This window comes from Ambystoma mexicanum, chromosome 2q (assembly GCF_040938575.1).
Source record: "Ambystoma mexicanum isolate Mex_15411 chromosome 2q, UKY_AmexF1_1, whole genome shotgun sequence".
In the NCBI taxonomy this organism is placed as follows: Eukaryota; Metazoa; Chordata; class Amphibia; order Caudata; family Ambystomatidae; genus Ambystoma; species Ambystoma mexicanum.
The window spans coordinates 105345772-105365015 of NC_090924.1; the positions used below are offsets into that span (position 1 = coordinate 105345772).

At 47.8% G+C, this 19244-nt stretch overlaps 1 protein-coding gene across 3 annotated transcripts in view; it reads left to right on the forward strand.

The window, feature by feature from the left end:
- Positions 1-523: 523 nt before the first annotated feature.
- C2QH8orf33 (chromosome 2q C8orf33 homolog) overlaps positions 524-19244 on the forward strand; it is a 429781-nt gene continuing 411060 nt past the window's right edge. The window contains exon 1 of one of the 3 annotated variants that reach the window (XM_069646956.1): positions 524-686. The gene's annotated coding sequence lies outside the window, so the exon portion shown is untranslated. Of the gene's footprint in view, positions 730-19244 lie in introns of all 3 variants that reach the window. The other 2 variants (XM_069646954.1, XM_069646955.1) reach the window with 2 other exon arrangements.

Below are 19244 nucleotides of genomic sequence, written 5' to 3' on the forward strand. Positions count from 1 at the left end.
CATTAGAATTTGTAATTAGTGAGATGCCCTGACACAGGTTTTCCCCTCCCCCACAGCATCTGAGGTTAGCCACTATACCAACATTTAAAGGGTGTCCTACGCACCGAAATGTTTGTCTAGTTGCACCCCTACGCCTACTGTTGAACGATGGAAAGAGAGAACAATCCCCACCCCCAGTCTCCTGTACATCTATATGACACGGGTTGTCTAGTTACTACTACCCGTCCTTGTTGATACAATAGTTGCATGAAATGGCTCACCTATGCGTGCACTTTAAATAAGTATTCAATTTGATACAGAATCGTTCAGTACATTTAACCAAAGTTTTAAAAAGTACCGCTTTTTTACTGTTACTTTACAGTAAAAAAAAAAAAAATAGGCATTTCAAAGTGTATCACTAATTAAATTTCCTTCATACTTTTCCTAATGCCTGAGATGTTTGCTATTGTAAATATAAACGGTTAAAACAAATTGCTAATGCGATGTATCCTTGTACTTCCGGGTGAAAAGTGCAGAGTAATCCATTCGAGGAACAGTAACAAAGTAGAGCCCTGTTACCTGCAGAAGACACGGTCCTCCAGCAGTCAAAAAGGAAATGTTCAAAACTTGAAGGGGAGGCGGTCTAACATTATTCGCTTCCGGAGCATTGAGTAATGAACTACAGACTAAAGCAGAGAGCTTACCAGGCAAGAAAGCGTGGTGTGCGTACGTGTTTAGTGTGCGCCCCAGGTTAGAGGCATGGTGTGGTGTTGTCTAAGCGACGGAGTTGTTGTTCCAGTGTTAGTTTAAGTGAATGCGGTTGTGTGTGTATCGAGTGAGAGGGGAATGGCCAAGTGAAGTGTATTGTTATTTTGAAAGCGGCCGATGACGCTTTAGTGTGTGTGTTTTTTTGTAGGCAGTAGGGCGGGGGCGGAGTTTGGAGAAGGTGGCGTAGTTGGCATTTACACTCAAATGACATGTTCAAAATAATAGTTTTACAATGGGGGCAATTTCTCTCTTGCTGCTTCTTTCCAAACGCCACATGGACCTCTCTTTCACTTGGAATCACCTCAATGGCAGTTGTATTTCACTTGGAATCACTTCAATGGCAGTTGTACACCCACAACTGTGTTGTAATGCAGTGATTTTTAGTACATTGTGGGATCCATAGACATGCTAAGGTTACCAGGGTAGCTCAGCACGTTTAGAGACTGTGGCTGAGATGTTATATATTAAAAACTGCTTGTTAATCGTATGACTTTTTGGAATTCCTTATTAAAAAAAACAAGTGCTATAAAATGTGTTTGCTCAGAGCAGGGGTTGGGCTGATCGCTTGCTTATATTCAGGGCGGAGGTGGGGGTATTTCAACCCGTGTAGAGAAAGTTAAAAGTTGGCACCCGTGAACCCACAGTTTAATTTCCTAATAACTGCTGACAGCACAACAGAAGCATTATTTGTGAGTAATCAGTTTGACAAGCATATAACATCTTTACAAATATAACCTGTGATAAAACACAAAGTAAGGGCCACACAAATTACAAGTTATTTGTAAAAAAAAACATTTCAAAGAAAACTAGTGAATGCAAGTTTATGCAGCAATTATGAGTTTGGAAATAACTTTTTGTTTTTTTCTATGAAAGTGTAAGAAGCACATTTGGTAAACAATAGTCTGCCCAGCCGGTAGAAATCTTGCTTTTACCAGTGATGGCCCCCACCTGGTGATAGTCATGGCCCATTAATTCCTGTGGTGTCCCTTTCAGGCCAGAACAAAGAAAACAGGACGAGCAAGTAGAACCTGAAATCTGCAAAGATGGGGGCACAGTAAAGCCTTGTGATGGCTGAGGCAGTCCGAGATCTAGCCAGACATCTGATGCCAGATCTTGCACCCGGCAAGTGCCGGCTCATTGACCAGCACTGGTTGTAGGAAAAATGCATGCATTTGTGGTTTTTGATCTTCGTACTAGGTGATGGACAATAGTTGGGTCGACCTAAAAGCAATGGAAAAGAAGAATGACAGAGGAGAATGCAATTAGACTATACTAAAAAAAAAGAATATGTGACGTTTGGACAAACCTCTGCTACGTATATCAAAATCCTTGCCATAGGTTCTCCCATCTGGGACAGTGGCATGTTATTTATTTATTTTTAATTTCAAATTCAGTTTCCATTGATTTTAAAAATGTACATAACGTGTGAAATTTCATGTTTTCAGAGCCAACATTTGAACAACCAGTATAACCTTCCCACGCCCCTATTTAAGCAGCCTCACAAACAAATAATGCTACCCTTTAACTAACAACATCCCATCTTTTAGGCACTTGGACGTTCTAGTAAATGGCAACTGTACATGATAGATTAACCCTATTTTGAAAAGCGGGAATGGCAGAATAGAACGCCAATATATTATTATAATGCTAAGGAAACTCAAAAGTGGCTTTCAGGAGAAACCGTACACATTGCGTACTGTAGATCTTTGACATGGGAACTCTCGGGTACAGTGATAAGTTCAAAGAGTGCTATTACATGACAGGTATGCATGACAGAATGGTGGTAAATTTGACACAAAAGAATGGCAAAATAGAATGGCAAAAGCATACAATAGGAAAGAAAAAACCCTGAGACAGATCATACATCTTTGATAAAGGCACTACCTCCCGCCATGTACAGTGGCAGGCTCGAAGAGTGATGGGGGATTACTTACCGGTTATCTTCATTATTCCTAGTCTTATTCCTACTCCAATATGAGGGATCCTGCCTCCCCCAGGAATTCCTCTTCTCTTTCATTTTTCCCCTTAGGTCTCTACCCCATGGGGATATAACCCCACCTCTGACCCGGCCATCTCAATTACATGAACCAAGTTAATTCAGCCAGGTCGGGAGGGAGAGGTAGGCGAGGGAGGCGGAAATCCAGTAGCCGCAACCCCCATGAATTGCACAACCAGAAGTAGAACACGAGCAACAGAGTCGTCCAGACAAGTTCCACAGCTCTCTCTCAGTAGAGCCCCCATGACAAACTGAAGCAACCTCCATCCAGAGATCCCAGACCTCTTAAAGTCGAACACATGCCCCAGAGCGCACCATCAGCCCACCAGAAAGCTGCCCGTAACCATGGCAACCACCAGAGCAGCCCCAGGGACCGGAGATGCTCTCTGCCTGTTGTTATGGAGAATTCTCATAAATGTGCTAATTCCCTTCACCTTAGAGACCCCCAGTAACTTTGCTGGATTTTGAGGACTTGATTTTTTACCTGGGAAAGTGTGAGCCTTTTTTTCCCACTCTCTCATGTATTTTTATGTGTTTTACTCTTGCGTTCCTTGATTGTGGAGCTTTAGACAACTCCATAGGCATCATCTTTTCGGAGCACCAGGGGACCACTCCGGAGGTGATGGTGCGCGGTACAAATATCCTTTAACATTAACATTTGGGTCACACAGCACCCTCAGTGCAGTGACACAGGGAAGCCTTTTAGGCTGTCCCAAGGTTTAGATACCTTCTCTGGGATAAACTACTGTTTCCCAGAGAAAGTAAAGTGAAATTGACTTTCTAGTCTTTCCAAATTCCAAGACCCAGCACACACTATATTACCATAGAGGGCTGGAGTGGTTACTTGGTATCCCCTATGTCTAGAAACTTGTGTAGCAGTCAAATGCTACCCTTTCTTCTCGAAATGGCTGGTGGCAGTGGATTTACAATGAGCTACCATGATTTTTCCCGACCGCGAACACCGGTAGTATTAAATCGCGGGAGCCATGTTTTTCAAGATGGTGTCTGAGCCCCCTTTGTTTAAACAGGTTCCGGTCTTCTTTTTTTGCCATTTCTTTTTGGAAAGGTCCTTCAAGAGTTTGTCTCTGCGTGCCAAACCAGGTCTGGTCCCTTTGTTCCTACGCCTTTGGCAGGCTTCAGGACTGAAGACTGCCTCTGGCGCCCAAGTGTCTTCGGTGGGCAGGAAATGAAGAAGTGCCCGAAACTCCCTTTGCTTAGTCTCCTAGGAGACCCAAATGGCATTCTGGCGTGATTGGCTGGCTGACTGTCTGGCAAGGACAGCCACCCTGCTGGGTGAGTGGCAGTTAGGCTGGAATGAATGGGAGGAAACTGGATAAAAGGCGGGTTTGGCTGACTGTCCGGCAAGGACAGCCACCCTGCTGGGTGAGTGGCAGCTAGGCTGGAATGAATGGGAGGAAACTGGATAAAAGGCGAGTCTCTTGGCTTGGAAGGCAGAGTCAACCACTGGAACGAAAGAACTGAAGATGAGCTGGAAGAGGACGGCTGCTGCAACTCCTAGACCGTTGGTTTGCCCGGTGAAGCCCTGCTGCAGGTCCAAATCCATAGTTCATCTCGGCAGAGAAGCCCTTCAAGGACGACTTCTCCCTTTTGAGTTGGTGGGACCAATCAACTTGTAAGCCACCTGGATACCATTCTCAGAGCTGGTTGTATTTTCCTCAGAGTGCTGGAGGAAACCGAATAGCCAGACAGAAGGACACCAGTTTGTGTGCTTGAATACAGCTACCAGAATTGAAGATTTGTTTTTGCCAGCTTTTTGACCAGTCCCAGTGCAGTGCAGGAGTCCCCCGACATCCTCCCTCTTGTCCCCACGACTGAGGCTCACGAACAGCAAGATCTGCAGGAACTGCCAGAAACTGACGTCTTCAGCTGCATCTTTTTCTTCATTGTAAAGTACTGTGAAAACCTGACTGAGAGAACTTGCCTCTCACTGGGAAAGTGCTTGAAACTTTGGCAACTTACAGGCCTAGTCAGCTTGTGACCCAACATATGAATGTTTCTCTTACAAACTACTTCTGAGAACTTTGGCAAAGACTTTTCCGCTTAACTTCCAGAACTGCTTTATCCTATAGAAGACTTTAGCCCATTGACTTTGGCCTAACCTTTTGCATTGAATCAACTCTTCTGGGGAACTCAACTATTTGCACTGTTTAAGAGTACCTGTAATATCTGTTTTAATAACTTATGCCTTTTTGCTCCTACTTCAAATGCTCTGAATGCCATTTTGCTCCTCCTTCAAAGTAGTTTAAATGCCTCAGAACCGGATAGTGTGAAGTATTGAAGTATATTTTTGTGTGATATAGATTGCCTCCTTCTAGTGAATGTTTTATAACGACTGAAATAAATGAATAAGTGTTTTACCAAGAAACCTTGAGTATAAGAGTCTATTTGAAGACTTGTAATTATAGACATCTGTGTAACATCCTTACAGCTCACATTCCCTCTTGAGATAAGCCTGGCTGCCCAGCAACGCTAACACAAAACTGTGTAGTCCAGACTTATACCAAAGGTTGGTTTTGCTTACACCTGTAGTCGTAGTTGTGTGTAGTGGTCCCAAAGGGTACTGCATACAAACTTTGCCTAACACCTGTTTTTTATCCTTCATGCCATTTTAGTCCGGATTCGCCTCAATGAGCAGAGAACATTTTGGGAAATAGGCTCTGTGTATTTCCCCAATCCTTGATAGGAAAACAGTCAGCATCTCTGCCTGTGTCATGCTTTAATGCTATTGGAGAGCCTTACATGCCCAATAGACCAAAGAGATAAGAATCCAGTTGCGCTTTCACTGGTTGCAATTGTATTTGTTGAATAATAGGTATAAATGATGACAGTATTCACATTGTAGTTTATTCAAGTTTTTTACTTTATTTTGATGCATTTTAATTATGGTATGTATACACTTGTGTCTTTAGCAGTTCTTTGAAACCTATCCTATATTGAGTTCATTAGGTTATTGGATCCGATGTAGGAGGAACAATTGAATTGGTAATCGTTCAGTTGCTGTATTCCTTATTCATTATGTTTGTGGATCCTTGGTTCAATTTTTAATAGGCTTTAATGTTATTCAATTGTTGCCTTTAGATCCTTATTTCATTGCATGACTGAATTCATTGTCATTCAGTTTTTGTCCTCAATTTGTTTACTCTTGGGTTCTTGAAGTTTGTGGATCCTTAGTTGAGTAAATAATTGGATAGGATATCGATCAATTGCTGATTTCTTTATTGGTAGGTGATGATGACTCTGTGTTCTTACACGTTGCTTTTGAGGTAGTTAGTATTATACTGTCATTCTGGTGATTTGTTGATGGGTACAAAGGTTGCACCTATTTATTTTGAGATTTGATCCTCAACACATGTTTCCCTGCCTTATGATATGGCAGTTCATCAGGAGGTGCATCATTTTTGTTTGATGATATAATGATGCCTACTAAGTTTTCAAGTTGTGCGCCGATAAAGGATATTGTTGCAAAGATTTTCTTATTGGTTTTCCATTTATTGCATTACTTTGTCATAATCCTCAAATTAAAGGTATAGCTGTAATACATTTTTAACTTTCGGATTTCAGCCTGAGATACTCATGTGCTCTCATCCTTATGCTGTCCACTGATTGGGGTAATTCTAAGTACTTCTGGCAGTGATGATTGTGTATATTGGGGTGTCTTGCTTCAAGCCCAATAAATCAAAGTTGGCGTCCTTGTTTTTGTAGATTCACCTTTTTCTGGTTGCTGCGGTCCGATTGCCTAGCACAGACGTCCCTAAACCCTAAGGGTGTGTAAGGTAAGACCTCCAGACAACCTTACAATAAAAAACACTCCTTTAGGGAAAATGGCTTGGTGCACCGCATTGCAACGAAAACAAGATTTATTCTGTGTTACAAAAAGGAATACGGTATCAGAAGGTCCCATAGAACCAAATTGATACAGAGCTCTCAGTTCAAATTTTTTTAAAAAAAAACTTTTATTTATAACGTTGGCGACTGAAGGTACAACAAAGAAGGGGGGGGGTTACCCTTTAGACAGTGGTCTTGTACATAAACACCAGATTATATCAGTATAGACTTCATCACATATAAAGAGTACATCAGCTACAACAATGTCTTCTCGGGCCAGGTAGGATCAGTCATTTCATCCATTCGCACACGGTGGGGGGGAACCTATTCTTCCAATGAAGGAGTATTGACCTTTTAGCAAGCATGCAACCAATGTTGGCAAAGGCCCGGTCATTTCTACCCAGGGTCCCAGACCACAAACCAAACAACGCACCCACAGGGTGTTTCTCTAATGAGGTGCTAGTTATGTCAGGGAGAACATCTATGATTCTTAACCAAAACGTCTCCAGTCGCGAGCATCCCCAGAACATATGGAGATGGTCAGCTGATGTTTCATCACATCTGGGACAACCATGTAGTGTGAGAGGGGGCATTTTGGATAGTCTGGCGGGAGTGTAGGACAGGCGATGTAGAATCTTAAATTGCAGGAATGTTAAGGCGAAAGTGGAGGGAGACCCTGCTGGTATGTGTGCCCAATGGGTGTCCTCTGACCAACGTGACCGTGCTTTGTGGGAGGGAAGCCCATCTTACCCAATACCATTTTATACAGTGAGGACACTATGTGGCTACTATCCCCCGAGTTGGAAATGTAAGCAAGAGGCAGCTTTTCTGGGGGTTCCTGGGTGTACGCTGGCAAGTGGGATGCATTCGCAGTGCAGACCCGATAGTATTGAAATAGGTCCCCTCCATTATCTCTGTGGCCCGGTTTCCAGGTCTGCGGCGTGATGAATGTCCCATTTGGAAATAGGTCAGCCAGTGCTCTGTAACCCAGTGCCTCCCAATGTGTTTGGATCGCCTTATTGCGCATCGGCAGTAGCCCTGGGAAATTCCAGATTGGGAGTCATTTATAGAAAGGGGGTGTAGCCTGCCACCTGGGCAAAGATCAGCTGCCAGGCCTTCGTTGTAGAGGCCACCGAGTCCAGCGGGGAGTCATCCCTGTAACAAGTGTCTAGCACTAGGGTCTTGAGGTCGGTGCAACCAGCAGCCATCGATTGCAGTTTGACATGTGGTGGGGGAAGCACCACTAGATAACAGTATGACACATATTGTGCCTGGGAGGACATCCAGTATGATTTGGTGTGCGATGCGGAGACCTCGCCCCCCCCTCCATATCATATGTGGCAGTCAGTTCGGTCCACTTTTTCCGGACCGCACCAGTGTGCCATAGGAACTGAGCAAAGAGCGCATGTAGTCTGGTGAAGTAGTCTTTACCAGGCCAGATTGGGTTGTTGGAGAACACACAGAGTAATTTAGGTAGCAGAGTCATTTGCTCTGAGTGAGAGCTTTGCCGGGGTGGACAGTGGGAGGTTCTCCTACTTACGCATTTTGTCCTCGACGGCCGCCGCGGCCAAGTCGTAGTTGTCTTTCAGTAGCTCAAGGCGTGTTCTGGACGCAGTCACCCCCAGATATTTTATGTGGTCAGCCGACCAGCGAAGGGGGAAACGGCCCCGGACTAAGGGGGCATTGTCTGTGAGCAGAAATACTTCCGACTTAGATGGGTTATTTGTGAAACCAGAGAATTGTCTGATACAAATGATGTCCTGCACTATGAGGTCTAGATTGAGGTGTGGGTCGCGGACCTACAGAAGTACGTCATCTGCAAATAGGCCGCCCGGAGATAGTGTCCCTATCAGGCGGAGATCAGTGTCCATGTCTCTCTCTAATGAAGTCTGCCATGGGCGCAATGGCCAGGGCAAACAGGATAGGGGAAAAAGGGCATCCCTGGTGGGTTCCTCTACCCAGTAGAATTTGTCCAGACATGAAGGAGTTTACCTTCACCCTAGCAACTGGCTGTGTGTATAGGAGTTGAATATATCGTATCATATTAGGGCCAATCCCCATCTTCTCAAGGACCACCCACAGGTACTCCCAGGTCACCGTGTCAAAAGTCTTTTGAGCATCTATGGTGACTGCCACTGCGCGCGACTGAGGGTCCAGGGGTGCCAACACATTAAAAAGTCGTCTGATATTAAGGGAGGTAGATCTTCCGGGAATGAACCCAGCCTGGTCGGGGTGGACTAAATGTGGCATTAGGGGGAGTAGGCGGTTGGCAATAATTTTGGCAAAAATGTTGGTATCGCAGTTCCTCAGGGACAGGGGCCTGTAGGAGCCGCTGAGGTCAATGGGTTTGTCCAGATTAAGGAGAGTTGTGATCACTGCTTCGCAGAGTGAATGGGGAAGTAGCCCTAACCGTAAGGATTCCTCCCGCACATCTGGAAGAACGGGGCCCAACTCCACTGCATAATCATGGTAAAATTCTGGAATTAGCCCATCTGGACCCGGGGCTTTCCCTTTGGGCAGAACGGAGAGGATTCTCATAATTTCCTCAAGTTAAATAGGAGATTCGAGTGCATCTCTGTTTTGGGGGTTGAGATGCGACATTGGTACATCCTCAAGGAGCGCGTGTAGGGCCGGGTGGCCCAGAGGAGGACCTGCCGAGTATAGGTCCTGGTAAAAAACCGAAAACCTCCACCACCTCGGTGTCCGCCCACACCCGTTCCCCCTTCCCATCTATGTGATCGCCCTCTTTCCGTCTGTACTAGCCTGGCCAGTGTCCTGCCGGGCCTGTCCCCTTCCCCGTATTTCCTGGCGGCCATGGGACGGGAGAAGTAGCGAACCTCACGCACAGCATATGTTTCAAATATTTCTAGTTCCAATCTGATCTGTAGCAGGGTACTAGGCTGGGGGGAACGGGCATACTCGGTTTCCAGTTTCTTGTGTGAATTTTCAGATTTCTCCAAGACTCTGCGTATGCACTTGAGGACCCCATCTTCCCTGGATATCGCCATACTTCTAATGAACACTTTAAAGGCCTGCCACTTAATTCTGTGCGAGGTATCCCCTGCAATTTCGTTGGCAAAAAAGGTATCTATGTCTGCCTTCATATCTGCGCCGAACACAATATCAGTGAGTGCAGCCAATTTAAACCTCCAGGGACAGGTGCCCCGACTACCCCCCCATACGCAGCATCAGGAAGATCGGGGAGTGGTCAGAGAGGGTGTGGGGTATAATATCTGAATCAGTAACTCTCCCCATTATTGGAACATATCAATACAGGAGGACATATCGTGTACAGTGGAGTAGAATGTATAGTCCCGGGTATGTGGGTGCATAATACGCCATGGGTTGCAAAGGTCTAGTGAAAGCATGAGAGAGTGTAGCCTGCGGGAAGCCCTGGACTGCGGGAGAGGGGCAGCGCTAGTTCTGTTCAGTGTGAGATCCAATATCAAATTCCTATCCCCTCCCCACAGCACAGGCAGCCCCACGTATAAAGACAGGAGTCACACCAGCGTCTCAAAGAACTCCGGAGAATCTATATTAGGGCGGTAAGTGTTAACTAGCACCATCTCCATGCCCTCCAACACACAATGCAATACAACGAATCTCCCCTCTGGATCAACATGAGCCTTTCTTTCAACAAACCTCAGGTTTTTGTGCACTAGGTTTGCAACTCTGCGAGATTGGGAGGAGAAGGATGTGAAGTATCTGTTAGGGCCCAAGCCGGGGGCCATACTCCTGCATATTGCTTCCTTGGCATGGGTTTCCTGGAGCAGAAGTACATTGGTTTTGTGCTGCACCACATATGAGAAGACCTTGCAAGACTTGACCACATTCCTAAGACCCCTGACATTCCAACTTTGAAATCTCAGTTGCTGTGCCATATTCTGTGTGACTTTTCGACATGTGACAAATAAGCTGTACCGGCCTTCCAAACTGTGAGTATCGAGACCTCCCTCTCAAGGCACCCAATCACCAACAAATTTAAAGTTTTCCCCCAAGAGCATCCAGGAGGCGAGCCAGGGAAATCAGCAGAGCTACCTGGCCGGTCGCTGGCAGTGCCAGAACAGAAACCCCCCTCCCGCACCCTCACTGCTAACCCCAACCTGGCAGTGTCACCCACCATCCTCCCACTCCCCTGTAGCAGTCCAAATGGACCAGAAGACTGCTTACCCCTGAACCTAACCATTGCAACTGCAAGGGAGTACACCATTGCCGCAACCACAGACAACAATACTAAGGGTGGGGGAACCTCCCCAACTGTGGCTTATATTGGCAGCAATTACTTTAGTATGCCTCTATCGGCCCATAGGGATGAAAAAATCAGACAGCTGAAATGGTTACACGCGAACCAGATCTCCTCCGTTATGTCAGATGTCCTCCATTAGGATAGTTGCAGGTTCGGCATAGGGATCTGTGCCTCAATGAATTTCACGGCCTCGCTTGGGACAGTGAAGAAATAGTTTGTTGCGAAAAGTGAGTTTTAGGCGAGCTGGAAATATCGTGGCATAAGGGATATTTCTCTCTCTGAGCATCTTCTTGACCTCGCTGAATTGGCAACGTTCTTGTTTCACACCAGTGGAAAAGTCCTGAAAGATCCTGATGATCTGAGATCCCAGCCTCAGTTCCCCCTTTTCCCAAACCAGCTTAAGAAGCTGATCCCTTTCCTGGAAGCTCAGAATTTTCGCAATAATGGGTCTGGGGACGTCGCCTGGCTTGGGGTGGGGGCCTTGGCCAGGTGGGCGCACTCCACCGAAAAAAAAAAAAAAAAAGGCTAGAGTAGGATCTCCCAGAACCTCTTTTAGTAGGTTTTCAGTGGCCACCTCCCTCTTGAGGGCTTCCTCGGGGACACTGATAATGCGGACATTGTTTCGTCATGAGCGGGACTCGAGGTCATTGCACTTGTTAAAAACGAACTTCATGTGTCTGGTCAAAGTCGCCACTATATCTTGAAGGGCATGCAGACCATCTTCATTAGCCCCAATCCTGGTCTCAGCCTCAGTGATGCGGGCTCCCTCGTGAGCCAGTTTCATGCGCATTGACGCCACATTTGCATTAATGTCATCTAGTTTTTCCTGAATGGGCGCAAATGTTTTTGGCCATGGCCTGCATCATGCTGGTGAGATCTGGGGGTGGGGCAGAGGACGGCATGAAAGGCTCCCCCGGAGCGTGTGTCGAGGTGCCCTGTTAAGACCTCAGGGTCGACATGGCGAACTTGTCCATGGCACCAGTTTTCCTTTCTCCCCCCCCCCCCTTGGCTCCCTTAGTCATAGCGGGAAGACCTGACCTATCAACCTTTCCCCTGCTCAAGGTGTCACTATAGGAACAGTGTGGTGAAGGAGTGGAGGCTCGGGCGGACGTTATCAGAGGTGGCCAACTGAGGGATAGGGTGAACTGCAGAATCTGGAGTTGCTATTGCAGCAACCGTACTCGAGCACTTGATTACCCCGGGGCCCCACTTGATGATGACCGTGGATACAATGTGCAGGCCTCAGGTGTGAAAGTACCAGACTAGGCAGTTGTTTCGACGCAAGCCACCAAAGTAGACCGCCCTTTCCAAGTGCTCCCCGCCTGTGAAACTGAAAGCAGCCCCTTGAGGGGGTAGGCAGTTCAGGTCAGGCCAATGGAGGGGGAATCTCACAAGAGAAAGAAAGGAGACCCCAGAGGGTGACGAGGGTGACAGTTAGGCTTCAAATATAGGGGAAACATGGGGGCCGCCACCAAGCTGCACAGGTCCAGATGCACCCAACCAGACAGACAATATCAGAAACATTGCAGAGACCACAGCTCCAGCTGGGGGGGAGATTACGCACCAATCCGGGTATGAAAAGGTGTTGTGAACAGTTGCAGTGGTGTGGGCCAGGCCGGGTGTAGCCGGGCATGAGGGAGAGGAGGAGAACGGGCTAACTCCACTCATGCCACCCGGAGGTGTAGTGGGCTCGGGACGGCCATGCCTGGGCCCGTGACCAACGGATACAATCACGAGGAATCACCTTTAGAGGAGCCGTGTTACGGGGAGAGTGGAGCGGTCCTGCAGTATGTTGCCTGAGTAGAGAATGTGCAGCACACAGGTGATCCTTAGTGCTTCCCCATCTCTGCTGCAGACAGGGTGGTCGTGGAGCAGTGCCCACATGACCCAGAGGCACATGGGCCAGGGCAGCAGATGGCCGGATGCATGCGGCACCCCAGTCGGGTGTCCGGCGGAGTCGTGATGCGGTCTCCAGGCAATGGGAGCAGGTCCAGCGTGGTCGCAGGGCCCAGGACGCCTGGGTGGAGGATGGTAGGACCCCTGGCAGGAAGAACCATGGCCAAGACAATCGGCGCTGGCGAGGGGGTGACCCTTCTGTAGACAGAGAACAGGGATGCGCACTGCACGAACAGCTCTGCCTAATAATGGGCACAGAGCACACAGGCCTGGCGTCCCCAAGATCACTGTCTCCCCCTCCAATGAGATGCATGCTGCAGCAGAGGCCCGAGGGACAGGCAGAGTCACAGTGCCGGCTCCTCTGCAACCCTGCAGCACCAGGGGTCCCAAGGCACACCGTTCCCAGATACCCCGCGCCACCCAGCGGACCCGCTCCAGTTCACGGGGGGCTGGGCAGGCTTGGGTGTTGCAAGATGTTGGTCGCAACAGTTCGTTGGCGCAGGGCCTCTGGAGGCAGCGCCTGGAGGGAGGTTGCTGCGTACTCAGCAGGGGAGGCGGGTTCCACAGTGACCAGCGTGGGAAGAGCCCATCGTAAAACTCCAAAGCGGCCAAGCCAAGGATGGGTCCGCACTCGGCCCGCAGGGCACACAGCTCGATGAAAGTTGGGTCGCCGGTGCTCCAGCGCTTCAGCAGGCCGGTGGAAAATGATAGAGTCTGGGTCAGCAAGAGATCCACTTTATTTCTCAGATTATGTTTGCCGGTGGCGCAGAGCAGAGAAGCTAGGCAGCCATTTTCCAGGCTGCTCAACAGCGCCCCCAGTGCAAGGTTTTTGAGGAAATAGTCACTCATGGCGTGAACAATGTACAGTGTGATGCCTCCACCTTTCATTCTCTACAACCTATATACATATTACCATTCCCCCTTTAGTTCCCTGACCGATTGGCCACCTCCTAATCTACCCCTACCTTCTAACACGTGGTTCCCATATTCCACCACCTTGGCTCCCAGCTACTGGATTGGTGAATTACCTGGAATGTTATCCGCCCCATCGGCCTTATCACATGGTGTGCACGGGGCGTGGCCAGCGCGCATGGAGTGAAGTCGGCAACCTGAGGAGCTCCTGCCCATGATCCTACATCAGACGATATTACGGCGATTAAATTGGATATGCAGCGATAAAAACTACGTGCAGGCATAGTAGAACCCTTTTACTGAAATCGACTGAGACGCTGCAAGAAAACGGCACTGGTAACGAAGAAAACGGACCGTTCGTAGAGACCCCCTGCAGCAACCAAAATGGCGGCCTCCATCACAGAAACGAGTGGAGCGTTACAATAGTGAGCCCGAACTTAGAGCCGGCAGGACTCCTGGGTGAGACCGCCGACCGGAATCCTCTTGAGAGCGGACGTGGCGATTCACATATAACGCCCCTACAGGAGGATTTCCCAGACGAACGCACAACGCTGTGCTCCGCTGGCAGGAGGTGAAGCTCGTGGGCTGATGTAATCCCTGATAAGCGGACGAGGTCGCGGAAAGCCGTACGGGAAAGGAGTAACCCTGCTAGCGGACTCGCACTGGAAGACGTGGAGGGCTTCAGACAACGCAAGTAAGCGTAGACGGAGCGGGCCACCTACCATCAACCCTTGCGGAAAAGCAAAAAGAAGTGGCGGTGCCAGAGAACGGTGCCGTCTGGATCCAGAGAAGCGGGGCCGAGACACCCGAACTAGCGGCCGCAGAAGGCAGATCACTAAGAAAACCTCCTCGAGTCACGAATCGAAAGAAGACGTCCACCTGGGGTCAGAGATACAGGAGGTGAGTCCGGACAGGGGAAACGGCAGTAAAACAGAGGGAGCCGATCCACATACAGCGCGCCCCAATCAACCATGGACTAGAGGTGAAGCCATTACTCCGTGGTACACTAGCGACGTATGGGAGGCTCAGGACACGGAGCCACAAACAAGGCTTGGCGGTTGCTTTGGTACTCCGCCAAGTGAGTCGCTGAACCTGGTAGATAAGGCCAGAATAGATTATACTGGACCACTACCACGCACCACCTAGAAGCCACCAGCAATTAAAAGCACAGGAAGGGGGACTATCAACAGTGGAGGTAAATGAGTGCTGCTGGAGGTGTGCTAGACAGGTACAAGCACGTCTAGAAGGGAAGCCTCCGCCTTACCCACCCTAAATCAAAGTGGTGAACACTGAAATACACGACAGAATGCCAGAGGTCCGTAGAAAGGGGATCAAGACCTGCGCAGGAACCTAATCTGCAGCGACATAACATCTCAGCAAAGGCTACCCACAGCAGACCACTGAACTTCCGAATAGGTCATAAGGCGAGAGCACTTGACCCACTACATAAGACTGGAACCCCCGTGCGAGGAAATGTCACCCCCAAAACCAAATCAAAAACAGTGACAATTGACTCTTTCGCAACAGTCAGGCCAAAGCAACAACCAATACAGGATGTCACTGCCACGGTGGAATCACCAGCCCTGGTGGTAGACCCCAGAGACACTCAAATCCTGCAGGCCATTGCAGCGCTTCGAACATCCATAGAAGACAAGATGGGAAAAAATATAATCTGACATACAATTTCTGAGACAAGACGGCCGCAATTTGACGGAAAGGGTGACCAAAACGGAAGCTTCCCTACAAGAAACCGGCGAGGCCACACAAGATCTTAAAGCGAGAGTTCAAGAACTGGAATCAACAGTGGCTAGACTTGAATCCCCGCCCCGAGGATGCGTAAGGTCGCGCCCGCCGAAATAATATCCGAATACTCGGGATTCCGGAAGACATGGAAGGCCTGAACCCCACAGAATTTATAGAAACAATGCTACTCCAGGAAATTGGGGCAGGTAAACTCACCCAAAGGTTCTCTGTGGAGCGAGCCCAAAGATCTCTTCAGAAACAGCCACCTCCTGGGTCATTTCCACGCCCAATAATAGCGAAAATTTTAAACTTTCGTGACAGGGAGATAATACTAAGATTCTCAAGGGAAGGTGGAGTGATTAAAAGGAATGATTCTGCTATAGTCATGTACCCAGACTACACCCCTGTGGTGCAATGTGCGAGGAAATCCTTCATACCAATAAAAGCAAGACTACGGAAACTTAACCTTAAGTACATGCTACTTTACCTAGCAAGACTTAAAGTACTCTACAAAGGAAAGGCAATCTTCCTAGAGACTCCAGCTGCAGAAAATATGTGGCTTGAACACAATAACCTCGCGGAGGACGCAGAAGAAACAATAAAAGGAAACAAAAGATAAATGGGCGATAGAAACAGCACAAAATGACGACTGCTACACCATGCAAGCACAGCTTTACCTATGAAACTCTACTTCACGCCGCAGCAAACAGTCAACGCAATTAGGCAGGAGCCCGAAGGCCCAAACACAAGAACGCGGACGACCCACCCCACCTGGAACAGTGCAGGCGGAATGCCTACACACCACCCGCACCGAAAGGCCTGGAGAGGCCCAGAAGGCTGGGGAGCCCCCGAGCGTTGTGAGTTTGAATCAACTGCTCGGGGCAGTTCTTTGTTGTTTTCTCCGGTTAAACCATTCATCGGAATGGTAGTTGAGAAAGTTGGTGAGTTTCCAAGAAGCAAAATGAGAGCAAGGGGTAGACGGCTGAAAATGGCATACCTGAAGGGTGAGAACTTGCAACTAGAGGAAATCTGTGGGGACTTAATTATAATTGAAGATAACCCTTGTGAGGGGCAGGGGGACCTTGAACTCACCGCGGAACCACCGTGGCTACGCGAATAAAGATAATGACATGGAATGTGCGGGCCCCGGGCACTTACCTCCGAAGAAACAGAATTAAATCCTATCTACATATAAAGAGAGTGGAGACAGCTCTGCTCCAAGAGACACCCTGCACTGCAGAATCAGAGGTGAAACTTGGGGAACACTGGGGGGGGGACAGGGCTTTGGAGCCCCCTATTCCAGATACGCAAGAGGGGTTTACACCTGGATTAATTCCCAAATACCATTCCACCTAACTAAGATTGAAAAAGACCCAGAAGGCAGATATGTGGTAATATGGGGGAGTTTCGAACAAATGGAAATATGCATAGTGAACTCATACTTCCCCAATAATAACATCCCAGCTCACTTGAAAGTGCTGAGTACCAAAATGCTACAATACAGAAACAGTTTTTTTTGTATGGGGAGGCAATTTCAATTGCGTCCACAACCCAGAACTAGATAGGTCTTTGCCCCTATCAAAAGGCCCTTCGGTGGCCACCACGTCCCTGAACGCCATGACGAATGAACTTGACCTAGCAGATCCATGGCGAGATCTACACCCCGAGGAGAGAGGGTATTCATACTTCTCATCCCCACATGGCCTCCACACAAGACTAGATTATTTCTTCATAAGCAGGGAGCACTTACCCCAGATAGAAGGTGCGCAATACCTAGGAAGAACTATTTTGGACCATTCCCCACTCCTGATAGAATGGAACCATATTGGCCCCAAACCTCCTATCCCCATGTGGAGAATGCCTGTAGAGACCTTGAAAGATCCGGTGTTCAAAGATGGGCTGCAGGACTCCATAGATAACTTTATAATAGAAAACACTGGAAGTGTGGAACACGTAAGTACACTATGGGAAGCCCTAAAAGTAGTAACACAAGGAGAAATCATAGCAAAAGCTGGCGGTATCAGGAGGCTACTACGTGACGAATTAGACCAGAAGGAGCAGGAAATTGTGAGGTTAGAGGCCGCCCCCACAGACACCCCAAGGAGAGAGGAAGAACTTAGAACACTTAGAGAGAATTGCAATGAGGTGTGGAGCAGATTGTCTAAATTTGACTTTGTTACCAGAACAAACAGAACACACGCAGAGCCAGACAAACCTGGCCGGTTACTGGCCTGGCTCTGCAGAAAAGAACACCCCAGGCACATAACCACTACATTACAGGATCAGGTAGGCAAGCTGCACAAACCCAACAGAGTATTAATGACACTTTAAATGCTTTTATGCACAATTATACTCCCATGAAAACCGGGTTCCCCAAGAACAAATAGTTGATACGCTCGAAGAGATAGGTCTGCCCAAATTATCTCTTGCACAATCTGAAACCTTAGACATGGACATGACACCTGAGGACGTAAAAGAAGCAATTAGATCCCTGGCTATGTGTAAGACTCTGAGCAGTGACGGACTGCCCCCAGAGTTTTACAATGCATATGAATCCTCACTGACACCTCTATTACACAAAGTCTTCTTGGAGACTTATAAAAGAGGGATCCTACCTGATGGCATGAGAGAAACCCCTGTGGTCCCAATGCTCAAGCCCAATAAACCTGCAGATAAGTGTGACTCTTACTGCTCGCTCGCCATTCTCAACTATGATGTAAAAATATTAACAACAATCCTAGCAAAGAGGCTTTCCAGAGTAATGGGCGACATTGTCCACATGGACCAAAATGGTTTTGTGCCTGGTCGTAACACTACTATGAACCTGCACAGGCTCCAGCACATAATAGCCCACACTGACACAAGAGAGGAGAGGTATGCATTGTTATCCTTAGACGCCATCAAGGCATTTGATTCTATATATTGGGAGTGGCTGGTGGCAGTTCTAGAGGGATTTGGCTTTGGCCAAGGGTTCATTAGATTAATCAAAATTCTCTACAATAAACCAAGGGCACGGCTGAAATCTAGGAAATATGTGTCGCAGACATGGGACATTTGCAGAGGAACCAGACGGGGCCTATGCTTTATATATTGGGTTTGGAGCCCTTCGCTATTTATTTTAGACAACAATTTTTTAACGCAGGAATACGGCTAGGCGGAGTGGATCACATCATCTCACTCTATTTCGATGACGTACTAATAAATGTCCGAAACCCTCACCTCAATGTGCCCACAATGCTGGAAGTCCTTGACAATTACGGTAAGGTCTCAGGCATACAATTCAGCAGAGCCAAATCCTGCCCGTTTCCCCTAGCAGGCCTGAAAGATAAGAATGTAGAAGAACTACCCTTGGTAGGCATAAAGTGGCAGACCATGTCATTCAGATACCTCAGGATACAGATAATGCATACCCCAGAATTAATGCATGAACATAACACAAGGGCGGCACTGCCTGCACTACGTAAATCTACGGGATTCTGGACAAAACTACCCCTATCTATGATGGGCAGAGCCCCAATAGTTAAAATGATTGTCCTCCCTAGATTCCTCTATGGGTTCAAAAATGTGCACTTCTACATCACAAAACCCTTCTTTCAACTACTCGATACAATAATCTGGGAATTCTTATGGGGAAGAGGCAGACACAGGGTGGCTTTATCCACATTAGTCTTAGCATATAAACAAGGAGGTATTCAACTACCGAACTTAGAGAAGTATTATCTTGCAGCTCAGTTGGGCTTTGTATCCAAGTGGTTAGCAGACGAGACTACTTCAGAGACTCCTCTGCTACAGACCATGATCCCCCCCCGATACAACTGAAAGAACTAATTTGGGTCCCCCAAACCTGTTAAGAAACGC